At 41.2% G+C, this 24,296-nt stretch overlaps 1 pseudogene; it reads right to left on the minus strand.

Moving 5' to 3' along the window:
* Positions 1-5,789: 5,789 nt before the first annotated feature.
* LOC125459846 (prolyl 3-hydroxylase OGFOD1-like) lies at positions 5,790-23,760 on the minus strand (annotated as a pseudogene).
* Between the last annotated feature and the right edge of the window lie 536 nt (positions 23,761-24,296).

A 24,296-nucleotide genomic window follows, 5' to 3' on the forward strand; every position in this document is an offset into this window, starting at 1 on the left:
AAGTAATTCCCACAATAGTAGTTGTTCAGGGACGTTTTTACTCAGATTTAACAGTCACCATCTTTTACATTCACTGTTTCAGTGCCTTGTATAATACAGAGCACCAGAAACAGGTCATTAGGGCGAACCAGCCCATTCGTTTATGCTTCGTACCAGCCTTCCAAACCTATTCATATAAAATGCTCCTGTATTTCCTTCATACATTTAATACGTTTCCCTCCAAAATGCGTCCATTCTATTCGCCTCAACTCCACCAGGGTCGCAAATTAAGTACTCCACTCTCCAGATAGAGAAGTTTTTCCTGAGTTACCTGTCGGAGTTAGCATTCAGGGTCTCATATTTACACCCTCGAGACTAAATCGTCCCACAAGTGGCAAAGTCTTCTGCAACAGCCTTAACCTTATTGATTTTAATCATTCATCAGCCTTCACAAAAGTTGTTTGACCCAAGGACAGAAATTCCTTGAAATAAGAGGAGCGCCGTCAACAAGCAGAAGCGTGAGGAATCAGTGTCGCCAAAACGGAACCGGAAGAGAAATCTCTCAAAGATTAAATGACCGAGAACCATAATAAAATGAACTAGATTTAACAATTACAGGATTTCGTACGATGAAACGTCTGCAAATTTTCAACTAATCCCAATAAAACCAAAGCGGCGAAACATAAAATTGACCTTTTCTTTCCAGATCCTTACCAGCATCCCCTGCGATCTCGACTCATCTCCGGTATCCAACAATTGCATTTCTCATTTTAGTTTTTGTACAACTTTGAGTGAGGTGTTGAGATTATCAGACCCCGCTGGGTGTACTTTAGGACAGAATGTTGAAATACTAATCCTATGTCCCCTAGTATTTAGCCTTCCAATAGCACAGTCTTTTTTAGCCAAGGCAGTCCATGGTCAGCGTTCACGCGAGCAGAAGCGAAATGGGAATATTTGAAAGTTCTCAGGTCTCCTAGATTGCCCTGAAGAGCTCCAGCTATTGAAGAATTATTTCCCGAATACTGCCAAAGGCGCCGGCTGAGGTTCAAAAACATTTCTTCACCAAGTTTCTTCCTTACGTTATATATCCGTTAAAGAAATATCGCAAAAGGGAAAATTAGGCTTTTTTTAGTGGGGCGGGTGAAGATTGCATGACGAAGCCTAGTGGAATGGATCTTACCAAAGTGGGTAGTTCTTACCACTTAAATCTATGTAAATAATACACTTACGGACTTTTACCTTAAGTATGAGGGAGAAGCAAATGGAAGGATCCGGTGATAATGAAATGTAGTCATGTGAGCGAGTATTAATTTGTGGGCAACTGATCTGTTCCAGCGCGATAAAATGTGCGTAACACCGAAGATACAGAGATTGATAAATTCTTGCTCTCACAAGGAATCAAGGGCTACGGGGAGAGTGCAGGGAAGTGGAGTTGAAATGCCCATCAGCCATGATGAAATGGCGGAGTGGACTCGATGGGCCGCATGGCCTTACTTCCACTCCTCTGTCTTATGGTCTTATATTCAAGAGAATTCTGACGGGCTAATAGACATTGACCAATGAAGGCAAAATGCTGACTGAGCAACTTGTAGCAGTTAGAATTGTCTTCAACATGGAGGCAAGTTCCCACGAGTAGGGTCCATCACAATAAGCAATGCTGATAACTAAACAACACAATATTCAAATCCTCCTCCGCCAAAAAAAACAAGGAAATAGAGGAGACAAATATTTAAAAAAAGGTTTAGAACAACTTAATTAGGGGAAAGAAAAAAGTCTGTTCAACAGCCCGACATAATCAAAACATTGGTTCAGGAAACAACAATGAAAACAAAACAAAACAAATTGCCCAACATATCTCATACGTCACAGTATTTCAGCACAGTCCTAAGTTAGAGCCATAGCAGTAGAGGTGGGGTTTCCGTCAAAATTACACAGAAAGAAGCAATGTTGGTGTAAAATAGGATCAAGAATGTAACCTTTAAGTACTTTCTTCAAATCACGAGTTAATGGGGGTAAACATTGTATCATGTCATTAACTATAAGAATCATTTGCGAAATTAAATTGTGCAATCGTAAACTCTTAGCTCAAAGCACGAACCAAAACCTTTTCACTCATGGAACTGCTGATCACACTAACATTCGCTTGATAGATTACAGCGTGAAGTGGTACTCTAAGCATAAGGAATGCTGTTCATAAGGTAGATACATAGAAAAGTGAGTGGTCCATCTTATCCTAAAGACATCCAGAGGCACAATGATCCTTCAGTCAAACTAACCAATTGCTTATTAATTTAAATGGGTTTCAGCATATTAACCAAGGCATGTTATGTAAAACAAAACATCAAAAAGTATGCAATGTTTAGCATCCTGAAAACATTACAAAGTACCTTAAAAGCAACTACTTTTGAAATATATTTCAACCATGGAAATAAACAACACAATGATTTGTTTTTTGGTGGTGTTGTATAGCTGAAGGTTAAATTTTGACCAAGATATGGGGATATCTGTGCCCAGAAATATTTGAACATGGTGTCAGGATCTCAAAAAGGCAGATGGAGCTCTGGTTTAATATTTCATTCAAAAGAAAATGGCTACAACATTCAGTATTGCTGACTGTTGAATGTACTGTATTCAAAACAATCAGCTATTTTCACACTAATGGCTGACTGATTCTTCTAATTGTGGCTGAGCTAATAGAAGTGTTTTGTAGTTTATACTGTTACTTAAAGTTGGTGAGTCCACTGAAATGGATATGGCACGTGGTGAAGGCTTCAAGAGTTTTGTTCAGGCAATGTCCTCTTGATGTAACAGGACAGTCAGCTGAACTGGAACAGGGGAGGGCAAGTTGCTTGAAGAGGCAGATGAAGGAGGGGAGGGGAGAAGTCCATCTCATCTTCAGGAAATACTATTCTTAACAATGTCACTGAGGAGGAGTGTGTACAACATCTTCAGTTTTTTTCAAGGAAGTGCTCTCAACAATCAGGTGTCTCCTGTCAGCAGTCCAGAAGACTCAGAGCAGGCATAGAAAGTACTGTCAGTGGCTATGGCCACAAACGTCATACATCAAGATCCTTCAGAACAACATAGGCAAAATCTTTAACATCTCCTATTTTGGCTTCAATTGCTGTGCAAGAGTGGTGACTGATACTCAATGCCAGGTGAAGGTGATTGATAACATTCTTTCATACCAGATAGGAGCAGTTTCAGCATTTAAGCCAACAGTCCAAACCAAAGGATGACTACTGGGTAAAGAGGGAAATCTACTGATGACCATCTCTTGGTTCTAGAATGCAATGCTGTTAAAGGTATTGAGCAATCCTTTTGAAAGAAACATGACTGAGTAACCAACTAGCTGCCTGGAACTATATCTTCCTGCATTGAGACTACTCTGGAGAAGCCCTGCAGTGCTCACATCATGATTTGCCCACTCACATCCACAACTCCTCCAATGCTTTACACTAGTTTCAGAATTATCAGTTTGTGGGCTCCAGTTGCCTCATTTTTACCATGGATGTGTAATTCCTTTACACATCTGTCCCCCACCAGGATGGTCTCAGGGCTCTCCACATCTTTGTGGAACAAAGGCCTGATCTGACCCCATCCACCATCAGTCTCCTTCGCCTGGCCAAGCTTGTCCTTTCCTCTTAATTCGTTTCATTTTCTTCAGATCAGAGGTGTGGTCATGGGTACCTGCATGGGCCCCAGCTATGCCTATCTCTTTGTGGGATACGTGGAACATTCCCTGTTCTAGTCCTACTACACACCCACACACAACCTTGTGAGAAAAACATTTCTCATTTCAGTTCACGGCTGCCTGCCCCCTTCCCTGACTATGAGTTTAGAGGAGTAACAGGCAACATGATTGAATCACACAAGATCCTGGCAGGTTTGATACGGTGTATGTGGAAAGGTTGTCATCTTTGTGGAACTTGGGGTCACTTTCAAAATAGGGGCTCATCCCCATTTAAAACAATGATAAGGAGAATATTTTCTCAGAGTCACGAATCTTCAAAATTCTTGTCCTCAAAAGGCAAGTGAAAGCAGAGTTGAGGGAAGTGAAGGTCAGTAAGAATTTAGAGCAATCAGATCAATCATGATTTTATTCAATGGCAGAGCAGGCTGGAGGGTCACGTGCCTTACCCCTACTCTTAATTTGTGTTGACATAACCATGAATTTCATAAATTTCTATGAAAGCACTGCCACATTTTTTAAACTTGAGAATATAGGACAAATTTAAATGATCTTGGCTCTTGGAATTAACATTCATCTCAGGATTCAATCCGGCGAGCCTTTGAGATGAGTATTTCCTTCATTGGGTAACCCAATACTTCACGTGTGATCAAACCAATGCCACATATGACTCCAACAAATATCTACACGCTTGCAATAAATATTAATATTCCTCTTGAACTGCTTATTCCATCTGTTGTTACGTGGATGCTTCCATCTCTTAAGTAGTATAATTTTTGGCCAAAGTGATTTTTTTTAAAACTAAAGTTGACTGACACGGTGAAATCAGCGTTCTCTTTAATTGGTGGTTTTGTTACATTATTTTGAAGGATATTTATATATTTACTATCACATCTCAAACCATTAGTAAATTTTGCATCATTATTGAATAAATCTTGTTTAATAAAGAACAAAAAGGCAAAAGAAAGCTAGGTCATGGATCTGTATTCTGAAACAAATAGATTAATATCTACAACTGGCTTTAACAAAAATTGGGCAAAAAATTCTCACACATTTGTGGTCAATGGGACTAATGAGAAACAATGCGGTCCTCCCACCTCAGTTTGATCTCTGTCTAGTGTTCACGCTCATTCTATACAAACTTACTCAGAAAACTATTGGCTAAATCATATGCTATGTATCAACCTGGTTTTCAGTGTGTATGGACAGCTAATCTGAGAATTCATCATTGCAACGGAGGACAAAAGCAAGAAAGGAGTAGAACCTTTACTATTTTGTGCATCATGCAGCAGCATCAAGAATCCTGGAATAGGCAATTATCTTTATTTCTTCAGCCTAGTTAGATGCAAAGAAAATATTTGAATTCCAGACCTCAGAATTGTCACTCATCTTTGTAAGATTTTTATTAGACAGGCCAATTGTCTTTCCTGTTCCCCACAATGAGACCAATTTAACTTTAATGAATAACTAATATTTGATGTGAAAAAGTAAAGCTGTCATAGTCCTAGAGTAACATAGAACCGCTCTCTCATTAGAGAGATGACGGATGATGGGTTTAACCTGAGGATCACCACATCTCAAGTGAGGGAGAGGTTGAGAAGTCAAGACCTCATGATAAACTCAGCCAGTAAAAGAATTGAACCTGTAATGTTGCAGTCACTCATCATCACAAACCAGCCATTCAGCTAACTGTGTTAACCAACTGGCACAATAGAATGCAGAATAAAGCAAAGAAGCAATCTTGTTTTGCTACTCACATACCTTTCAGCAATTTGTTTGCAAGCAAAATTGGCTCAGGATTAGTAATAAATCACTTCCCCTGTCTCACCCAAGGCGAATGGAAGAAATTCAGAGAAAATAATGTTAACTGAAGGAAACACCAGAGGATGTAACAAAATAAATCGTGAGATTATTCCATAATTACACATGCAGCGCACACGCTAAAATCTACATGACAAACCAAGCAACTTACCCTACTGCCACATTCAATCGACAAAGTGTTTGAAATTTAGAGAAATTTACCACCACAAGAAGCTTGCAGCTGGCAAACTGAAGATGGATGATCATGAAGACTACCCATTAGCAGAGAGATAAGGGAAATTTAAGGTCTAAGTCATGATTTCTACAAAAATGTTTTTAATTTAGAAAATTACAACTTTTCTCAGAATATTTTAGTTACAAATATAACAGATTGATAAGGCAACTGAGACTCAAACAACTTCTGCAAAGCCAACTAAGTCTTTTAACAAATGAACAAAGCCCCCGCCAGCCCATGAGAACTGCAAAAGTGATCTAACTGCCACCATCACAGAACAGATATTAGAAGGTACTGGTGCACATACCACAAAAAACTCTAACAGTACGGGCACATCATTTATCATTTTGATGCTTTTATCACATATTAGATTCAAAGGATTAGGTAGAAAATGCAGTTGTGTCATCATTCATAATACACAAATGAAAAGTCCCAGAATCCCTTTGTCTCATGTGACATTTTACACTGACTGATGCTTCACTGGTTAATGTATTTCACAAACTTGAGTGTTTCTTTATCTCGGTAGATCAAGGCCAACGAGTTGTCTTCTTGGCAAAGGGTAAGTAACTGAAATGCAATAGAGACCGTTAATACGATTTTTATTGAGTTACCTCTCAATTTCTTCTTTTCCTTTTCTCTACAACTCCCTTCTTATACTTTATCTCTGGTCAACATGCAAGGCATGTGACAACTTCCAGCATTTTACATTTTGCCCAGAGTTAGTACCTTGCTGGTATGGGCGCTGAGACTGTCCTGGGCATTTCACATTTTGCAGCTTCACCTGACTGGAGTATTAATCCTTCACTTTCTATCTCCATCGGTGGCATGGGTCTATTCTCAGCCATTTAACTAAAACCAGCAATCCAATGAAAACTGAAAGAACTGCCAATGCCGTAAATCAGGAACAAAAACAAAATTTGCTGGAAAAGCTCATCAGGTCTGGCAGCATCTGTGAAGAAAAAAAAATCAGAGTTAACATTTCGGGTCCAGCGACCCTTCATCAGTCACCACACCCGAAACGTTAACTCTGACTTTTTCTTCATAGATGCTGCCAGACCTGCTGAGCTCTTCCAGCAATTTCTATTTTTGTTATAGAAATCCAATGTACTGATGATGACATTTAGACCCTTGCAACTTACAGGGGTGGCATACTGGCTCAGTGGTTAGCACTGCAGCCTCACAGCACCAGGGACCCAGGTTCAATTCCAGCCTCGGGTAACTGTCTCTGTGGAGTTTGCACATTCTCTCCACGTCTGTGTGAGTTTCCTCCGGGTGCTCCGGTTTCCTCCCAAAGTCCAAAGATGTGCAGGCTAGATGGATCGGCCATGCTAAATTGCCCGTAGTGTTCAGGGGTGTGTGGGTTATAGGTGTTTGAGCCTGGGTGGAATGCTCCAAGGGGCTGTGTGGGCGTGTTCGGCCGAAGGGCCTGTCCCCACACTGTAGGGAATCTAAACTAATCTAATCTAATCTACTTTGGGGACCAGTTTGGTGTATCTAAGGGCAACCACTCTTCCAACCCAAATGGTTATTCTACCACTGATGTTGTAAGGCCCTAAATGTAAGCCCACATCCTCCACTTGAGAGCACAGATACAACACACCACTGGTTCGTGTTATGTATTCATTAGCTGAGTTGCAGTTCCCAAATCAAATGGAAAAACTGACAGTTTTAATCTCCATAAGTGTAGAATGACTTGGCTGCACAGAGGTCTGCTTTTTGCTATTCCTGGCTGTTGTTACCTGGGCAACCACTCTATCTAAACTTATTAGCTTTGTATCAATTACAGTCTAATATTAGTGATAGGCAGCATGGTATCGTGGAGGGGATGTCATGCCTCAATAACACGATCGAATTTTTTAAGGAGGTGATGAAGATGCTTGATGAGGGAAAAGTGTTTTAAGTTGTCAACAGGGACATAAGTAAAGCCTATGACAAGGCCCCATGGCAGACTGGTACAAAAGGCGAAGTCACGTAGTATTGGGGTGAACTGGCAAGCTATATACAGAATTGGCTTAGTCAGAGGAAACAGAGGGCAGTCATGGAAGGGTGTTTTTCATGATGGAGGGTTGTGATGAGTGGTGTTACACAGGGATCAGTTCATGGTCTACATAAACGATTTGGAAGAAAATGTGGTTGGTCCAATTGGTAAGTTTGCAGACAATACAAAGATTGGTGGAGTTGCAGCTGGTTAGGAGAATTGTCAGAGGAGACAGCAGGATACAGATCAGTTGGAGGCATGGGCAGAAATATGGCATACGGAGTTTACTCCAGACAAATGTGAGGTGGTGCATTTTGGAAGGTCAAGTACAGGTGGAAATTATACAATCAATGGTAAAACTCTTAGGCGTATTGGTATGCAGAGGGATCTAGGTGTGCGGGTTCACAGATTACTGAAAGTAGCAGCACAGGTAGATAAATGCAGGAAAAAAATGCCTCTGACATGCCTTCATTAGGATGGAGCATTGAGTATAAGGATAGACAAATCGTGTCTGAGCTTTACAGAACATTGGTTAGGCCACACTTGAAATATTGCCAACAGTTCTGTTTACTGCACTACCAGGAGGATGTGGATGCTTTGCAGAGGGTACAGAAAAGGTTTACCAGAATGTTGCCTGGTATGGGAGGTTTTAGCAATGGAGATAGGTTGGCTAGACTAGGTTTGTTTTCACGGGAACGCAGAACATTGAGGAGTGACCTGATAGAAGTTAATAATATTATGAATGGCATGGATAGTGTGCAAAGATTGGGGCTTTTTTCCCCACCCAAGGTTCAGGGGGCAATTACTGGGGGACACAGATTTAGGGTATGGGATGGGGGTGAATTTAAAAGAGATGTGGGAGGCAAGTTTTTCCATGCAAAGGATGCTGAATGTCTGGAACATGCTGCCAGAGGTGGTGGTGGAAGCAGATATCATAGCAGAGGAGCATTCAAGAAGCTTTTGGTCAAATACATGAATAGAAAAGGAATACAAATCCTGTAACTGAGGACAGTTTTAGTATGATAACAAGGTGTGGAGCTGGATGAACACAGCAGGCCAAGCAGCATCTCAGGAGCACAAAAGCTGACATTTTGGGCCCAGACCCTTCATCAGAGAGGGGGATTGGGAGAGGGTTCTGAAATAAATAGGGAGAGCGGGGGAGGCAGACCAAAGATGGATAGAGAGGAGAAGATAGGTGGAGAGGAGAGTATAGGCGGGGAGGTGGGGAAGGGATAGGTCAGTCCGGGGGGGGGGGGGGGGGGGGGGGAGAGAAAGACTGACAGGTCAAGGAGGCGGGATGAGGTTGGTAGGTGGGAAAGGAGGTGTGGCTTGAGGTGGGAGTAGGGGATAGGTGAGGGGAAGAACAGGTTAGGGAGGCGGGGACGACCTCGGCTGGTTTTGGGATGCAGAGGGGGAGGAGGAGATTTTGAAGCATGTGAAGTCCACATTGATACCATTGGGCTGCAGGGTTCCCAAGTTGAGTTGCTGTTCCTGCAACCTGCGGGTGGCATCATCGTGGCACTGCAGGAGGCCCATGATGGACATGTTGTCTAAGGAATGGGAGGGGGAGTTAAAATGGTTCGCGACTGGGAGGTGCAGTTGTTTATTGCGAACTGAGCAGAGGTGTTCTGTAAAGCAGTCCCCAGGCCTCTGCTTGGTTTCCCCAATGTAGAGGAGGCCACACCTGGTACAGTGGATACAGTATACTACATTGGCAGATGTGCAGGTGAACATCTGCTTAATATGGAAAGTCATCTTGGGGCCTGGGATGGGGGTGAGAGAGGAGGTGTGGGGGCAAGTGTAGCACTTCCTGCGGTTGCAGGGGAAGGTGCCGGGTGTCATGGGGTTGGAGGGGAGTGTGGAGCAGACAAGGGAGTCATGGAGAGAGTGGTCTCTCCGGAAGGCAAACAAGGGTGGGGATGGAAAAATGTCTTGGGTGGTGGGGTTGGATTGTAGATGGCGGAAGTGTCGGAGGATGATGTGTTGTATCCGGAGGCTGGTGGGGTGGTATGTGAGGGCAAGGGGGATTCTTTTGGGGCGGTTATTGCAGGGGCGGGGTGTGAGGGATGTGTTGCGGGAAACACGGTCAAGGGTGTTCTCGACCTCAGCGGGAGGGGGCAGTTGCGGTCCTTGAAGAACGCAGTGTGGAAGGGCAAAATGTGTCAGCACAGGCTTGGATGGCCAATGGGCCTGTTCCTGTGCTGTATTATTCTTTGTTTTAACACAAGTACAGAGAAAGATAACAAAATAATCCGTTCTAGGCATTCAGTCACACAGGCTAGTATTTGCCTTGTATTAGGGTATCTTATAACTTCTTCAATCTCACCACTTCACCATCATCTCCCACGTGAGATGTAGAGGTACTGCAGGCAAATATTGGTGCAATACTGAAGGACTACTGCAAATTAGAGGAGCTGTTTTGAGATTACCTTCTCAGGGACATATAAAAGACTTCATTGCAATATTTGAAAAACAGAGTTCTCCATGGAGTTCTGGCAAAAATTTATCCCTCAATCAAAATTGCTAAATCTGGCTGTAGTCACTGCCATTTTTGCACACTGCTGTACACAAAATAGTTTGCCTAGTTTTCCTGTATCATAATACTTAATTCCATTAAAAATCACTTCATTGATTGCCAAGGGCTACAGGGTATCCGGAGGTCATTTACAAACTGTCACTTTTCTTCACTGATTTGAAATTCAATCGACATACAGCATACCTCCACATCTTCTCCCTTAGTGATAAATGAAGTAACAGCAACAACTTCTTCATTCTTGCCTGAAACAAAGAAAAAGATGCATGGATATCTTCTGAATTAGCTCCCTTTTTCATGCCTTCTGCTTTCCTCTGAGGAACATAGGAAGAGGCGTAGAACACATGCAGACTGTACACCATTCAATACAATCATGGGTAATCAAATACTTCAGTACCTTTTACCATTCCATACCTATGGGTAAATCAGAAATCGAAGGAACTCTACATTAAACATACTGAAAGGCAGCTTCCACAGCCATCTGTGGTAAAGAATTCCAAAGATTCACAACACTCTGGGTCCACATCTTGGACCAAAGAAGCATTCTTCTAAAATTTTGATCATTGGTTCTAAACTCCTCAAAGAAGCTGTATTACTTGCATCTACCTTGTCCATTCATTTAACTGTTTGGTAGGCTTCAATGAGATCACCTCTTGTTCTGTAAAACACTGCAGAATACAGGCCCATTTTGCCCAATCTTTCTTCTTAAAGCAGTCCTTTCCTGTGAACAAATCTATTGACCTTCAATTACACTCCCTCTGTGGCAATAATATGCCTTCTCGCATATGAAAACCAAAACAGCAAACAATACTCCAAGTTCGTACAGAATTGAAGCAAGATTGCATTGCTCCCGTACACAAACTGTCTTTGCAAGCTTCGATAACATTCCGTTAGCCGTCCTAATAGTTTGCTGCAGCTCCAAGTTAACCTTCAGTGACTTATGGACAGGATATCTCGATTCCATTGTACGTCTACCTTCCAAATGTTTTATCGCTTAATTGACACTCTGTAACTCTGTCTCTCCAACCAAAGTGGATAACCTCACATCTTTGCACATTATGTTCACCTCCCATGATCTTGCCCATTCATTAAACCTAACCAAGTCCTCCTCAAGCTGTTTTACATCTTCACAACACACATTCCCACTCGGTTTATTATCCTCCCCAAATGAGGAAATAGTACATTTGGTCCTAATCTCCAAATCAATAATACATGTTGAGAAGAGCTGATTTAAGTACCGATCCTTGCTGTATCTACTCGTCACAGCATGCCATTGCAAGAATGATTTAATTCTGGTTCTGTTTTCTGTCTGTTGGTCAGTCTTTAATCCAGGTGAGTGTATTACCTCCCTAGCCACTCTGAAAATCTCCGTATATCATGCCCACCAAGTTTCTTTTATCCATTTTGTTGGAAACATCTTAAATAAAAACTGCAACACGATATCTGGTTGGCCACTGGGTTTTCAAACAAAGGCATCTTATGGTTATTAAAGGATGATGGTTTCAAGAAACCACACCAGGCTCTGAGAACTTTTCACCCATTCTTTCAATTGGCTATTCTTCACCACCAACTGCAGCACAACTAAGCCAGACAACCATCCACCGAAGACAATGCAAATCAATTTAAACCTCATATTATATAGTTTCCTGGAACGATACAGTGTGGAAATAACTAGAAATAAAGTTATATAAGAAAAAATGTTGTACAATCAGACAGTTTAATTTTTAATCTCATGTGAAGTTTGAGAGTGACATTCTCCAGTCCCATACAAAAATCTTAAAATTTAAACAAAGTCAGTTTTGTAAAAAGGAGAGCGAGAAGTTGGCTGAGTAAATAGATGAAAAGATATGACAGTAAATGACTAGTTTCAAAGAAACAATTCAGAGTCTTCAATAAACATATATTCCACTTAAGAACAAAAACATACCAAGTCATAATCATTGGCAACTCACTAGGGAGGTTAAGGTCAGTATCAGACTAAAAGATGAATATGATACTGCAAGGCTGAGGATTGGCAATGTTTTAGAAAGCAGTAAAGAATGAGCAAACTGTTGATAAAACAATGCAAAACAGATTGACAGTGAACTAGCCAGGAACATTATCGTAGAAAGCAAGAACTTTTGCAAATAATCAAAAAGGCCAGTAAAAGCAAATGTTGGTCCTTTGGATGCTGGGTTAGGAGACGTTATCATAGGAAATGAGAAAATGGCCGAAATTTTCAACAAGTATGCACACTGCAAGAATTTTTATTTGGAATTGGGATGTTGACATTATAACTATATCTGGGTCCATACTGCATCAGTCTCAAATTCCCTGAACTTGGTCCAAATTGAATGGAGTGGTTTAGTGGACAGCAATCGGCACTGAGCGGAAGATAACAGAGTATAAAAAGCACTGTCAATTTAAAGGCATGACAGCAGACATTACTGTGACAACTTAATATAAAACAACAGCAAATGGGAGGATCAGCAGAGGCCAGGCACCTGCACCAGGATTACATAAGAGTTTATCATTGCTGCCCTGTGAATGGTCAGCAAAAGTCAGCAGGAAGCCCCAAATGCTGTGTCACAAGAGGATTAAAAAGCTTCCTTGCTTGGCCAGGTCAGTTCAGCACGACACCCAGATGACAGGCCTTGTGGTCTGCAGCTGACAACACACACAGCTGCAAAGCAGCCCGGAAGCATGCTGCTCCTAAAAATGGGAGAAACATAGGTTGAAAGATAATCTCTACCAATTACACTCCCATTTTGTTTTATTTTATTTGGCATGTTTTTGTTTTACTCACACCCTTGTCATTTTGTAAAATAAAGGTTCATCAGTTGACAATTAATGCTCTGCTACAAATTTTTTTTGTATTTATCCTATTTTTACTCTATTCTACTCAGGTCTCCCTGATGAGGCTACAGTTGCTCACACGTTCCTGCACTTCTCACCATACTAGTTAAATTTAGCTGAATGGTCTTGCACCATCAACTCTATCATTTTATCTCTCCCGTCTTTCACATTAACACAGATCTACCCTCTGATAAAGGGTCTAGGTCCGAAACGTCAGCTTTTGTGCTCCTGAGACGCTGCTTGGCCTGCTGTGTTCATCCAGCTACACACTTAGTTATCACAGATCTACCCTTTTGGCTTTTTCTTTAATCTTTCCACTTTTATTGTTTAAAGTCTATTACATTTCGAAGTTTTCCCTTAACAGATGAAAGGTCATTGTGATAATGTAAACTTTAGAACTTTAATAATTGTTCATGGATTATAACCTGATCAGCAACAAGGACAAATGGATTTGAAAGCAATTCGCCATGCCTGGGGAAAGGAGCAGTCAATTACACAAACAAAACCATTTTAACAACTGCTTGATAATGTTGGCCAGGAGCTGCTCACACAGAACAAAAACAGCAACTTGTGAACTCAAGTCACCCGGGCCCCACCCTGTGCTGACCGGAAAAGTTCGAACCACGTTAGCTTAGAGGAATAACTTAAGATGTAAACCTTTAGTGGAAGAGAAACAAAGTAATCCGCATGGTGGCCTTGACGAGCCTATCATGAAAAGACCCAGACTTGGCAGATGAGCCAGAACGAATGGAGAATAAGATACCACAGTTCAGGAAGATATGAAAAAAAGAATAAAAAAAGGATATCTGGCATCCCAACAGCAAAACCTCAGGAGAACAACTTTCGCAAAGTTGACAACTCCGCACTTGAAAGCCTGGAGATAATATGGAGGATTTGTGGAATTGCCTGGCCAGCGTGAATATAGAACATCGAACATAGACCATTACAGCACAGTACAGGCCCTTTGGGTTTCGATGTTGTGCTGACCTGTCATACCAATCTGAAGCCCATCTAACCTACACTTGCTCACACGTTCATGAGCTCCAATTCTTGGGTATTAGCCTTTATTTTCTGTGGCTGTACAGGGAACATCAGAGAAGCCTAGCGGGTGTAGGCAGGGATTTTAGTCTTGTAAGAATTGTCTGCCTGTTGTTAACCTTTTCTGAACCAAACGGTGTGAATTATACGTCTGTTTTTACGAGACTAATAAAGTTCTTGGTTAGTTAATACAGATTTGACTCTTTTTGTGCTGAGCCACTAGCTATCATATAGGGAGGTAACCAGATGACAATAATCGGCAGCCTTGAAGAATAGAATAGCCATCGTTGGCAGCTGCGTTCGAATGAGTGCAGCAAAAAGTTTGCAATGTTGCCTCTCGGCACATTAGGTACAGAGTACCCAGGTACAGATATTTAAAGTGTTGTTACAGCATTGAAATGGTAAAAAAAAGTCTGTATTCCCACGCTAGAGTTTAAAAAGTCCAAAACGAAAATAAAAAATATTTTTAAAGTTATGGCGCTTTCTCACTGAATCCATGCCCGCCGGGCTTCAGAACACAAGGCCACACTGCATTCGCTCATTAGCCTGTTGTGCATGAATCATTTCCCACGCTGGTCTGGGCCAGCTCTGCTCCAGCTCTGGCTGCGACTCAGCTCCCAGCTCAGCTTGCACTCATTCTGCTGCCATTCCAGCTGCGACTCACTTCTGGGGCTCAGCTCCTACTCGGTCTGCTCCCACTCCGGCTGCAACCTGCTTCCCGGGCTCGGCCCACGCTCACTCTGCTAATGCTCCGGGCTCCGACCACGATTCACTTCCAGGACTTGGCCCACGCTCACTCTGCTGTTCTAAGTGCGACTCACTACAGTGACTCGACTAGTGATCACTCTGCTGCTGCTCGGGCCGGCACTCGGCCCACGCACGTTTTGCTCCGATGTGGGCCCCGAGATGTTTCCTGTGCCTGGCTGGTCTTGGACTCCATTTTCCATCGCCTCCAGGTAGAGTAATTTAAGAAATTTGAAGTTGGGAGGGAGTGTAGAAGAAAAACTTCAGCGAGAGGGGAATAAAAGAAAGAAAAAGTAGCTGGCGAGCAGGGGACCTTTGGCTGGTGCATCTTACTCTATCACCACTTTAACTGGGAGACTGCCATGTACAAAAATTCAAGGAATTAATTGCAATAAAGTTGTGGTTTCAAACAGTCAATGCCAAATGTGACAAAGAACAGGGAAGTTCCTTCTGATAAGGAGGCAAGCTCCAGACTTGTTAGCTCCAGAGGTGTCATGAATATTGTGGGTGAAAGAATTTGAAAGACAATCAATGATGTCACACCATAAACTTGAAGAACAGAAAATGCTACCAGAATTCAACAGTCACTAAACTCCAGAGAACACTACATTAGGATTGAATGCTGGAGACAGAAGCTGGTGGTTGAAATTTTAGCTAAATTCCACCATTAACTGGGTGATAGCCAAGATTGGGTTGTGAAGCTTCATCTGGTTATTTCAGGGGTCTGACTTTGGTCACTACATGAAATAAAGTAAGTGTTTCAGTATAAGATTGTGAAATTTCTTATTACTAGCCAAACTTGTGGCAACTTATCCACCACATCATCAACCTGTTAGAAGTCTTTCACTCCACAGACCAATCAATTTGGGATGAGTTACTTCTTTTTTCATTTCAGATTTTCAGCATGTTTCTATGAAATCTTAGAATCTGTTGTTTTTCTACCAATTCTTAAGTAATGAAGGCCACTTCACCCATTTTCATTCATCTTTCCAGTGATACTAAATTACTCATGATTCAACATTCATGTCTTTTATAAACAGCTCTAGGGCTTTGTTACAAAGTGGGGCAAGAGGTTGAATCCCTCTATAAATTAACCTGAAACACCATCTCCAATCTGTTACAGCAGGAGTTGAGGTTCCTTTCTAATAATTAAACCAGAAACACCTAGAGAAGCTGGTCTTGCCCCCTGTAATGTATTAAAAGAATAGTTAAATGAAAGGAATCTCTGATACTCACTTTATAAACAAGTAACAAATTATTTATTTAACCATAACAGTGAACAACAGAACTACTAACAAACCAAACAATTTCTCCCTAATTCCTAACTATTCCCTCACTGAAGTAAATTCTACAGGTATGCTGTTCCTTTAAGCACAAGGCCAATTATATAATCCAAGTAATAATAAAAAAAATAAAACTTAGTCTCTGGAAGATCACACAATGTGCCTTCTGGAATACTTGGCCTTCTCCACTGTCTTTCCACTATTTCTTCTGCTGATCCTGCTGTCAGGGATGTTTTCTCTGCGATTTCTTCTGTAAGGACTCTTAGCTAGAAGTGCCATGGTGTCTTTGATCGTGCTTTTTAAAGGAAGCTTAATGATTTTGTGTGACATCTAGGTTTATTTCTCTGATCTTTTTGTTATTCATTTGTGGGATGTGGGTATCGCTGGTGGGCTAGCATTTGTTGCCCATTCCTAGTTGCCCTTAAGAAAGTGGTGGTGAGCTGCCTTCTTGAACCGCTGCAGTCCTCCTGCTGAGAGTTGACCCGGAATACTGTTAGGGAGGGTATTCCGGGGTTTTGATGCAGTGACAGTGAAGGAACGGCGATATATTTCCAAGTCAGGATGGTGAGTGACTTGGAGCGGAACATGGAAGTGGTGGTGTTCCCATATATCTGCTGCCCTTGTCCTTCTAGATCAAAGTGGTTGTGGGTTTGGAAGATGCTGTCTGAGGATCTTTGCATAGAACACAGAACCTAGAACATTATAGTGCAGTACAGGCCCTTCGGCCCTCGATGTTGCGCCGACCTGAGAAACCAATCTGAAGCCCATTTAACTTGCATTATTCCATTATCATCCATACGTTTATCCAATGACCATTTAAATGCCCTTCAAGTGGGCAGGTGTACTACTGTTGCAGGCAGGGCATTCCACTTGAGTAAAGAACCTACCTCTGACATTTGTCCTACATCTATCACCCCTCAATTTAAAGCTATGTCTCCTCGTCCTAACCATCACCTCAGAGGAAAAAGGCTCTCACTGTCCACCCTATCGAAACCTCTGATCATCTTGTTTGTCTCTATTAAGTCACCTCTTAACCTCCTTCTCTCTAACGAAAACAGCCTCAAGTCCCTCAGCCTTTCCTCATTCGACCTTCCCTCCATACCAGGCAACATACTGGTAAATCTCCTCTACACCCTTTCCAATGCTTCCACATCCTTCCTATAATGTGACGACCAGAACTGTACAAAATACTCCAAGTGCAACTGCACCAGAGTTTTGTACATCTACAACACGACCTCATGGCTCCGAAACACAATCCCTCTAACAATAAAACCTAACACACTGTACGCTTTTGCAGTGCATCTTGTAGATAGTACACAATGCTGCTACTGAGCATCGATGGTGGAGTGGGTGAATGTTTATGGATGTGGTGCCAATCAAGCAGGCTGCTTTGTCCTGGATGGCATTAAGCTTGAGTGTTGTTGGGGCTGCACTCATCCAGGCAAGTGGAGTCTATTCCATCACACTCCTGACTTGTGCCTTGTAGAGGGTGGACAGACTTTGGGGAGTCAGGAGGTGAGTTACTCACTGCAGTATTCCCAGTTTCTGGCCTGCTCTTGCTGCCATTCTGTTAATGCGGTGAGTCCAGTTGAGTTTCTGGTCAATGGTGACCCCCAGAGTGTTGGTACTGGGGGATTTAGTGATGGCAACACCATTGAATGTCAAGGGGCGGTGGTTAGATTGTCTCTCATTGGTGATGGTCATATCTGGCATTTGTGTGGCTGAATGTCACTTGCCACTTGTCAGCCCAAACCTAGATATAATCCAGATCTTATTGCATATGAACGTGGGTTGCTTCAGTATCTGAAGAGTCACAAATGATGCTGAACATTATGCAATCATTGGCGAACATCTCCACTTCTGATTTAATTATGGAGGGAAGGTATTTGATGAAGCAGTTGAAGATGGCCGGTCCTAGGACACAACCCTGTGGAGCTCCTGCAGAGATGTCCTGGAGCTAAGATGATTGACCTCTCACAACCATGACCAGCTTCCTGTGTGTCAGGTATGACTCCAACGACTGGAGCTTGCCCCCTGATACCCATTGATTCCAGTTTTGCCAGGGGTCCTTGAGACCACACTCGGTCAAACGCAGCCTTGATATCAAGAGCTTTCGCTCTCACTTCACATCTGGAATTCAGCTCTTTTTTCCACATTTGAACCAAGGCTGTAACGAGATCAGGAGCTGAGTGGCCTTCGCGTAACTCTAACGGGCTGGATTTGCTTTCGCTCAAGATGGCAGCTGGCTCTCACCCCCATTTTCAAAGATCCCTTCTTATAAACCCTCAAATGACACATCAGTTTCTTGATGGTTGGCTTCAGGTTGTCAAAACCATCAGTTTTAAATTCAATCTATTTTCAATCACTGAGTTTTTGGGTTCAATTAATTGGCTGAATCCAGCTTGTTGCCAAAACAGCAAAACATGTCTGCTATAAGAGATAACAAGGTGTAGAGCTGGATGAACATGCAGCATCAGAGGAGCAGGGAAGCTGAAGTTTAGGCTCAAGCCTGCCAACTGTGAGGCCTTTTGATCCCCTTGTTTCAATTTAGGGCTGTCCAGACAACATTTGCAAACTTCCAAACACAGACAAAGCACAATATTTTATTTCCCCACTATCATTTGGACAAACAAATTCTAACTTACTGCCTTCCAATTCATGAGTATTCTACACAACTTCATAATAGTTTCCATCTCCAATTCCCTATGACATACATTGATTACTCTGCGTAAAAGAAGTTCTCCTGATATCGATCCTGAATTTATGTTACATCAGTTTTCATAAAATGTTTGGTGCTTTGACAGTGAAACAGAAAAAGTGCAATTACGTAAAGTATACTGCTGGACAGAGTACTGTTCACTGTTACCTCTACTGAACTTTTCCAAACTGAGCCAAAGTCTTCTATAGTCTCACATCTATCAAATCGTGGGTATCATTTAACAAATCTTCAGTATGGAGTAGATTGATGAGGGCTTTTGATTCAACACAGGTTCACTGTGTTAAATTAGAAATGGAATATGTACAGATGCAGCTGACAAATTTTCACACAATAACAAATAATCAGTTTCACAGAATACAAGGTAAATGTGCAGGTTACAGCAAGAGAAAATGCAACTCATCAGAATGGGTCCACTAATGTATTAAATCCACATGGATCAGCAATACCTCAATAAATGTGGAATTGACTGTTGTTCACTCTGTACCTGTATTTTGATTTATCTCTTTGGCCAATTTAGTTTTTTGGTCTCATGTTGACAGGACATTTCTTCACAACTCAACAACTGGTTAGTACTGGATTTTGGTAGAGTGAAACCATCATCTCCTACCTTCACATCCACAGTACAATGGCAAATAGAGAACAAACTCTGAATTTTCCACGTTGTTATCATGGATAACTGTGTAGCATCCATTTCTCCAATAATCGCAATTCCCCTCGGCAAACTGGAACACCAGGATCTGAGAAGGACAGACTAACAAAATTCCTTCATAAGTTTTAAATCATTGCTTCTAACACAGTGAAAAATTCTACATTAATGTGACCTGTTACTTTTACTTACAACATATTATCACATTTTGTACATGTAGCTTCACTAGTCACCCCAACTCCTCCCCTCCATCTCCTCCTTCCCCCAAACATCTGGAAGTATGGGTACAGTTTCTAGATTTTGCCGAAGCACATGACTGTATCACAGAGACAGATTCCTGACATGCTGCTGAGCTATTAAGTTTAGAAGATATTTCCAGCAGCTGAACGCCAAGATTGATTTCACCAGCATCAGCACACCTCTGACACTATTATGTTTCCTTCCAGCTCCTCTTTTGATGCCTTCTGTTTTCCTCCTAAGAGCAGGCGAAGGCGAGTAGACCATTCACTTCATCTGCAAATTGAGCTCAAACCAAGTGGTACATAATCTGAGTGTTACATTAATTCACACTTCAGTCTAAGACCAGCTCCAAAGAAGTATTTGAATGCACCATGACCTCATCTACTCACACGTTGAAGTCTAAAACTCTGGGGGTCCGTATTAAACTAGCTTATGCAAAGGCTTTTAAAAAATTATTTCATAGGCTGTGAGCAACATTGGCAAGGCCAACATTTGCTGTTCATCTGTAATTACTTTTGAGAATCAGGAGGTGAGGCAACATTGAGTGTGAATACACCCACAACCCTAACTTTGTTAGGAATAATTCCAGGACTGGTGTTGGATATATAAGTCATCAGTGGTGTCTAATACTGGGCACAAATAGAAAATGCTTGTTGGGCCCAATTTTGTCTGCTTCCTGAAAGGCAGTTCAGGTTAATATTTTCCTCAATGTCCACAACAGCCTCATTAGCTTTGTAAACACCTGAAAATCATATCTAAGGATTGATCTTTATCATTCAGTACTACACCAGGGCATGGAATTTAGGTCACTGGAGCACCTTATCTAATTTATATTAAACCATCCAGTGATACACTCAGTCTTCAATTTGTGCATTTAGGTATCTAAAAGCAGAAATTTAATTTAACATGATTACACTGAGCTCATTTAAAAATATATTAATTCTTATCCTCTAATATCAATTATTAATGTACTAGAGTCCAGAATGGTTTTCAGTGAAACTTACTTTTGGAACTCTCACGTAGAACCTCAATTTTCTTTAGTTTAATATTTTCTCTCCCTTTTTTCCCTATCTTTTCCCATCTGTTGAATCACATTTGTTTCTTTTCTCAAAGCTAGAACATGTGTGTTCATGGCCATTATGCTCCTCTGTTTCACTCTCCTGCTCAGCTGCATCATTATTAGAGGCTGCAAGAAAATGCAGTTTTAAGCCACTAAAATTGGCCAGAAGCATGATCATACCGCAGAACAAAAGAGCTCATACACTTGGCAAGCATATCAGGGAGGCCCTCTTCCTTTGCTTGATCATAACATCTGTGAAACAAAGGGGGTAATACCACATTATGAATCATATATTTTGGAAATAATAGAACCAGATAGCAGTATTTCAAAATGAAATTTGTCACTTATTTTAGTGGCAAAAGAGGAATCAGTCATTATTCTGAGGTGTGTAATAAACTTCAGTATCAGTCAGGCTCCTCATAACATCTAAATATTGAAAGATCCCGTTAAATTACTCAACATTAGAAGGGCATTTCATGCTCTCTAGGGCAGAGATGCAAGCTGAGGTTAAGCCTTTAGCTGAAATGTAATGCAAATGGGCATAAGTTACCTGTCAGACCATGAGCATGTCAGACAATGGCAAAGGAGGACGCTGAATCAAGAGGGAGAAAACAAGGGAAAAGACCATCTCCAGAAGCAGGCTCACGACGAGGGGCCACATGTTTGGGGCAGATGTGAGGAAGAACACTTTTACCCAGTGGGTGATGATGGTCTGGAATGCAGTTTGGGGGAGTGGCAGAGGCAAATGGCCTCACATCCTTTAAAAAGTACCTGCATGAGTACTTAGCATGTCAGAACATTCAAGGCTACGTGCCATGTGCTAGTAAATGGGATAAGGTTGAAGATCACTTGTCAGTGCAGGCTCGATGGGGCAAAGGGCCTATTCTGCACTGAATGATTTTATGATTCCAAAGGGAGCGAGATGCCAGTTTAAGATCAAAAATGGAAGTTGAATTTTCATGGCTATAAATGCAATTAATCTGTTTATCAAATAAGCCAGAATACCACATTATCATGACAGACCAAATGGCAAGATTAAAAAAACAGGTTCCTCAATCATGATATGAACAAGAACACAGTAATCGGAGTTTTCTTCAAAAAGATAGCTGGCAACCCAGCTGTGTAAACAAAAGCTTCAGTTTTCTTCCCATCAGATCTGTTAAAGCTACAAAATAATTCAAAGCGAGGTACTGTGTTACAACAACACCATACTAATAGTCTTCAATAGTCAACAAATAGTCAACAACTATACAGAACTCCTCAGTCATACTGTTACAAGGAATAAAAGGATCAAAAGTACGCCCATTATACAATCTGACAAACCAGGTATCAAGACCCTTAAATCCCTTCTCATTTATGTGAAAAGAAATGGTTTGACATTGAAATTATACAAAAGTTTAATGGTTTTGCATTCTTGACAGAAGTGCAAACAATAATGCTTTGTTTTCTAAAGGAGGAAGTGCTGTTGTCTCCCAATCCAGGTTTAGACCTGCAGGATTTGTCAGTAAAATGGAAGATTACAAAACTTTCCTCTAGCATCTGCTCCACCAATGCTTTTCTTTCTACATAACAGGAGGAAAATGTAGCTGTTACAGGGTGCCAATACAGTCAAGGCAGTCCCTTTGTATTATACATTGCTAGAAGAAAATAAATCATTTACTCCATGGAATTGCACATCAAGTTGGTGTTAGGGTGCAGAGATAGAGTCCCTGCCTCTGAGCCAGAAGTTTCTGGCTCAAGATTCACTCCAGGACTCAATGGCCACTGAAAATGAGTTCATAATGGAGCCAATGGTTGAATATCAACTTGTTAATCCTTGCAACATATACCAATTGCAAGCAGTAAGACAGTGATGGCATTCCTGGTCAGGCATGTGATGCAAAGTAATTGGAGTCTCAAAGAACCATTATCCATTGGTCAAGGATTCAACATGCATGTAAAGATATGTTTTGATACAGCAACTAACATTCTTCGACAGCCGGTTGAGTCAGGTGGCTGGACACCCAGAGTGGATTCCAATGGTGCCAACAACATGGGGTTCAAACCACACTCCAGTTAAGGATTCAGAACCTACCTCATTACCTTCCTGTGATGGAGGCTGCGGCACCACCAGGACAGAGCTGCTTATTGGCCATAAAACTGAGACAACTGTGCACATCTTATATTTCTAGAAACAACTGAATATAGTTGACCACCTGGAGATATTTTGGGTCATTCTTTGAGGATGAAAGGTGCACATAAATGCAAGTTCTTTCTAAATAAACGGATTTACAGAAGAAGAAAAACAGGAAAGATCATAACCAGCGCATTCAACAATTGAGAGTCCAAAGCAGCAATTTAAAGAATGGCAGCTTTTCTTTGAACTTTTTATTAATTTGATACTGCAAAATGGCTTTTATCCGATCTTAGTGATTTGAGCACAGCATTTTTCAAGGAATTGGCACATACTGTCCGATAACTAGTTCTATAGTGCAGGACTAAAAATTGTAACAATAGAATCCACTTTACGCGTATTCCTTCAATTTATCTGAAGACGGACCAAATTAATCTGAGGCAAAAATTTCTTCAAGCACCTTAGCTGTCCTGTGCAGTACAGTAAAGTTAAAAGAAAGTTTGCTTACTTTAAATCATACAATGCAGCTTCAAATAATAATACCAACAAATGACCCCAATTCTACTTCAGTGGATCTTCCTGCTTGGTCCGAATAGAAGAATGCTTTCCATCCTACAATCCTGGGTCAGGACTTTTCTCCTTTCGGTTTTATGTTTATTGCTGCCTTCTTGACTGGACCCAGTTTCCAAATGCCAGACCAACTTTCAGTGTCTATATTTCTTCAATTCCAGTGTCAACTTTTGGTCAAAAACTAACAGCCTCATTTTCCCCACAAGAGTATATTCTTTTAAAATTAATGTATGTCAACAATATATGACAAACATTGTCTTTTTTAAAAAAAATCACTTACGAATAAAATTGGACATCGTAAACCAACATCGGAACTAAGAATACAATTCACCTTATTGCAAATATCACTAAAACATGTCCATTTTCCTGAACGGGCTGCACAAACATTTTTACAAGGGTTCGCGCCTTTCTACCAAATCAATCCCAGACTAAACTTACACCTTAAGAAAAATTCTTCGCAAGTATCTCTAATTCCTCCTGGATATCGGCCAGAGTTGAAACATCAACGTAAATTGGGTTGATCCAGTCTTTCAGAATTTCCTTCCTGAAAAATAATAAAAAGAAGCAAACATGTTTATTTTACTGGTGTCAGTGCAATCATGAGGTCAGCCCAATGCGTCAGCATCCTGCTTTGTTCCATAATGGCATTAAATTCCTCAACTACACTAAAGAATTTACCCCAAACATTGGAAATCTTCAACTTTTTGCCTGTCCCTCTGGATTTCTGACATTTCTTAAAACCTAATACTTTTGAATATGTGGTTATGTGTCTCAACTATGTATTGTAATGTTCGAGACAAGCATCTTGGCCATTTAGCTAAGTAAAACATAG

The sequence above is a fragment of the Stegostoma tigrinum genome, chromosome 16, assembly GCF_030684315.1.
Source record: "Stegostoma tigrinum isolate sSteTig4 chromosome 16, sSteTig4.hap1, whole genome shotgun sequence".
Taxonomy (NCBI): domain Eukaryota; kingdom Metazoa; phylum Chordata; class Chondrichthyes; order Orectolobiformes; family Stegostomatidae; genus Stegostoma; species Stegostoma tigrinum.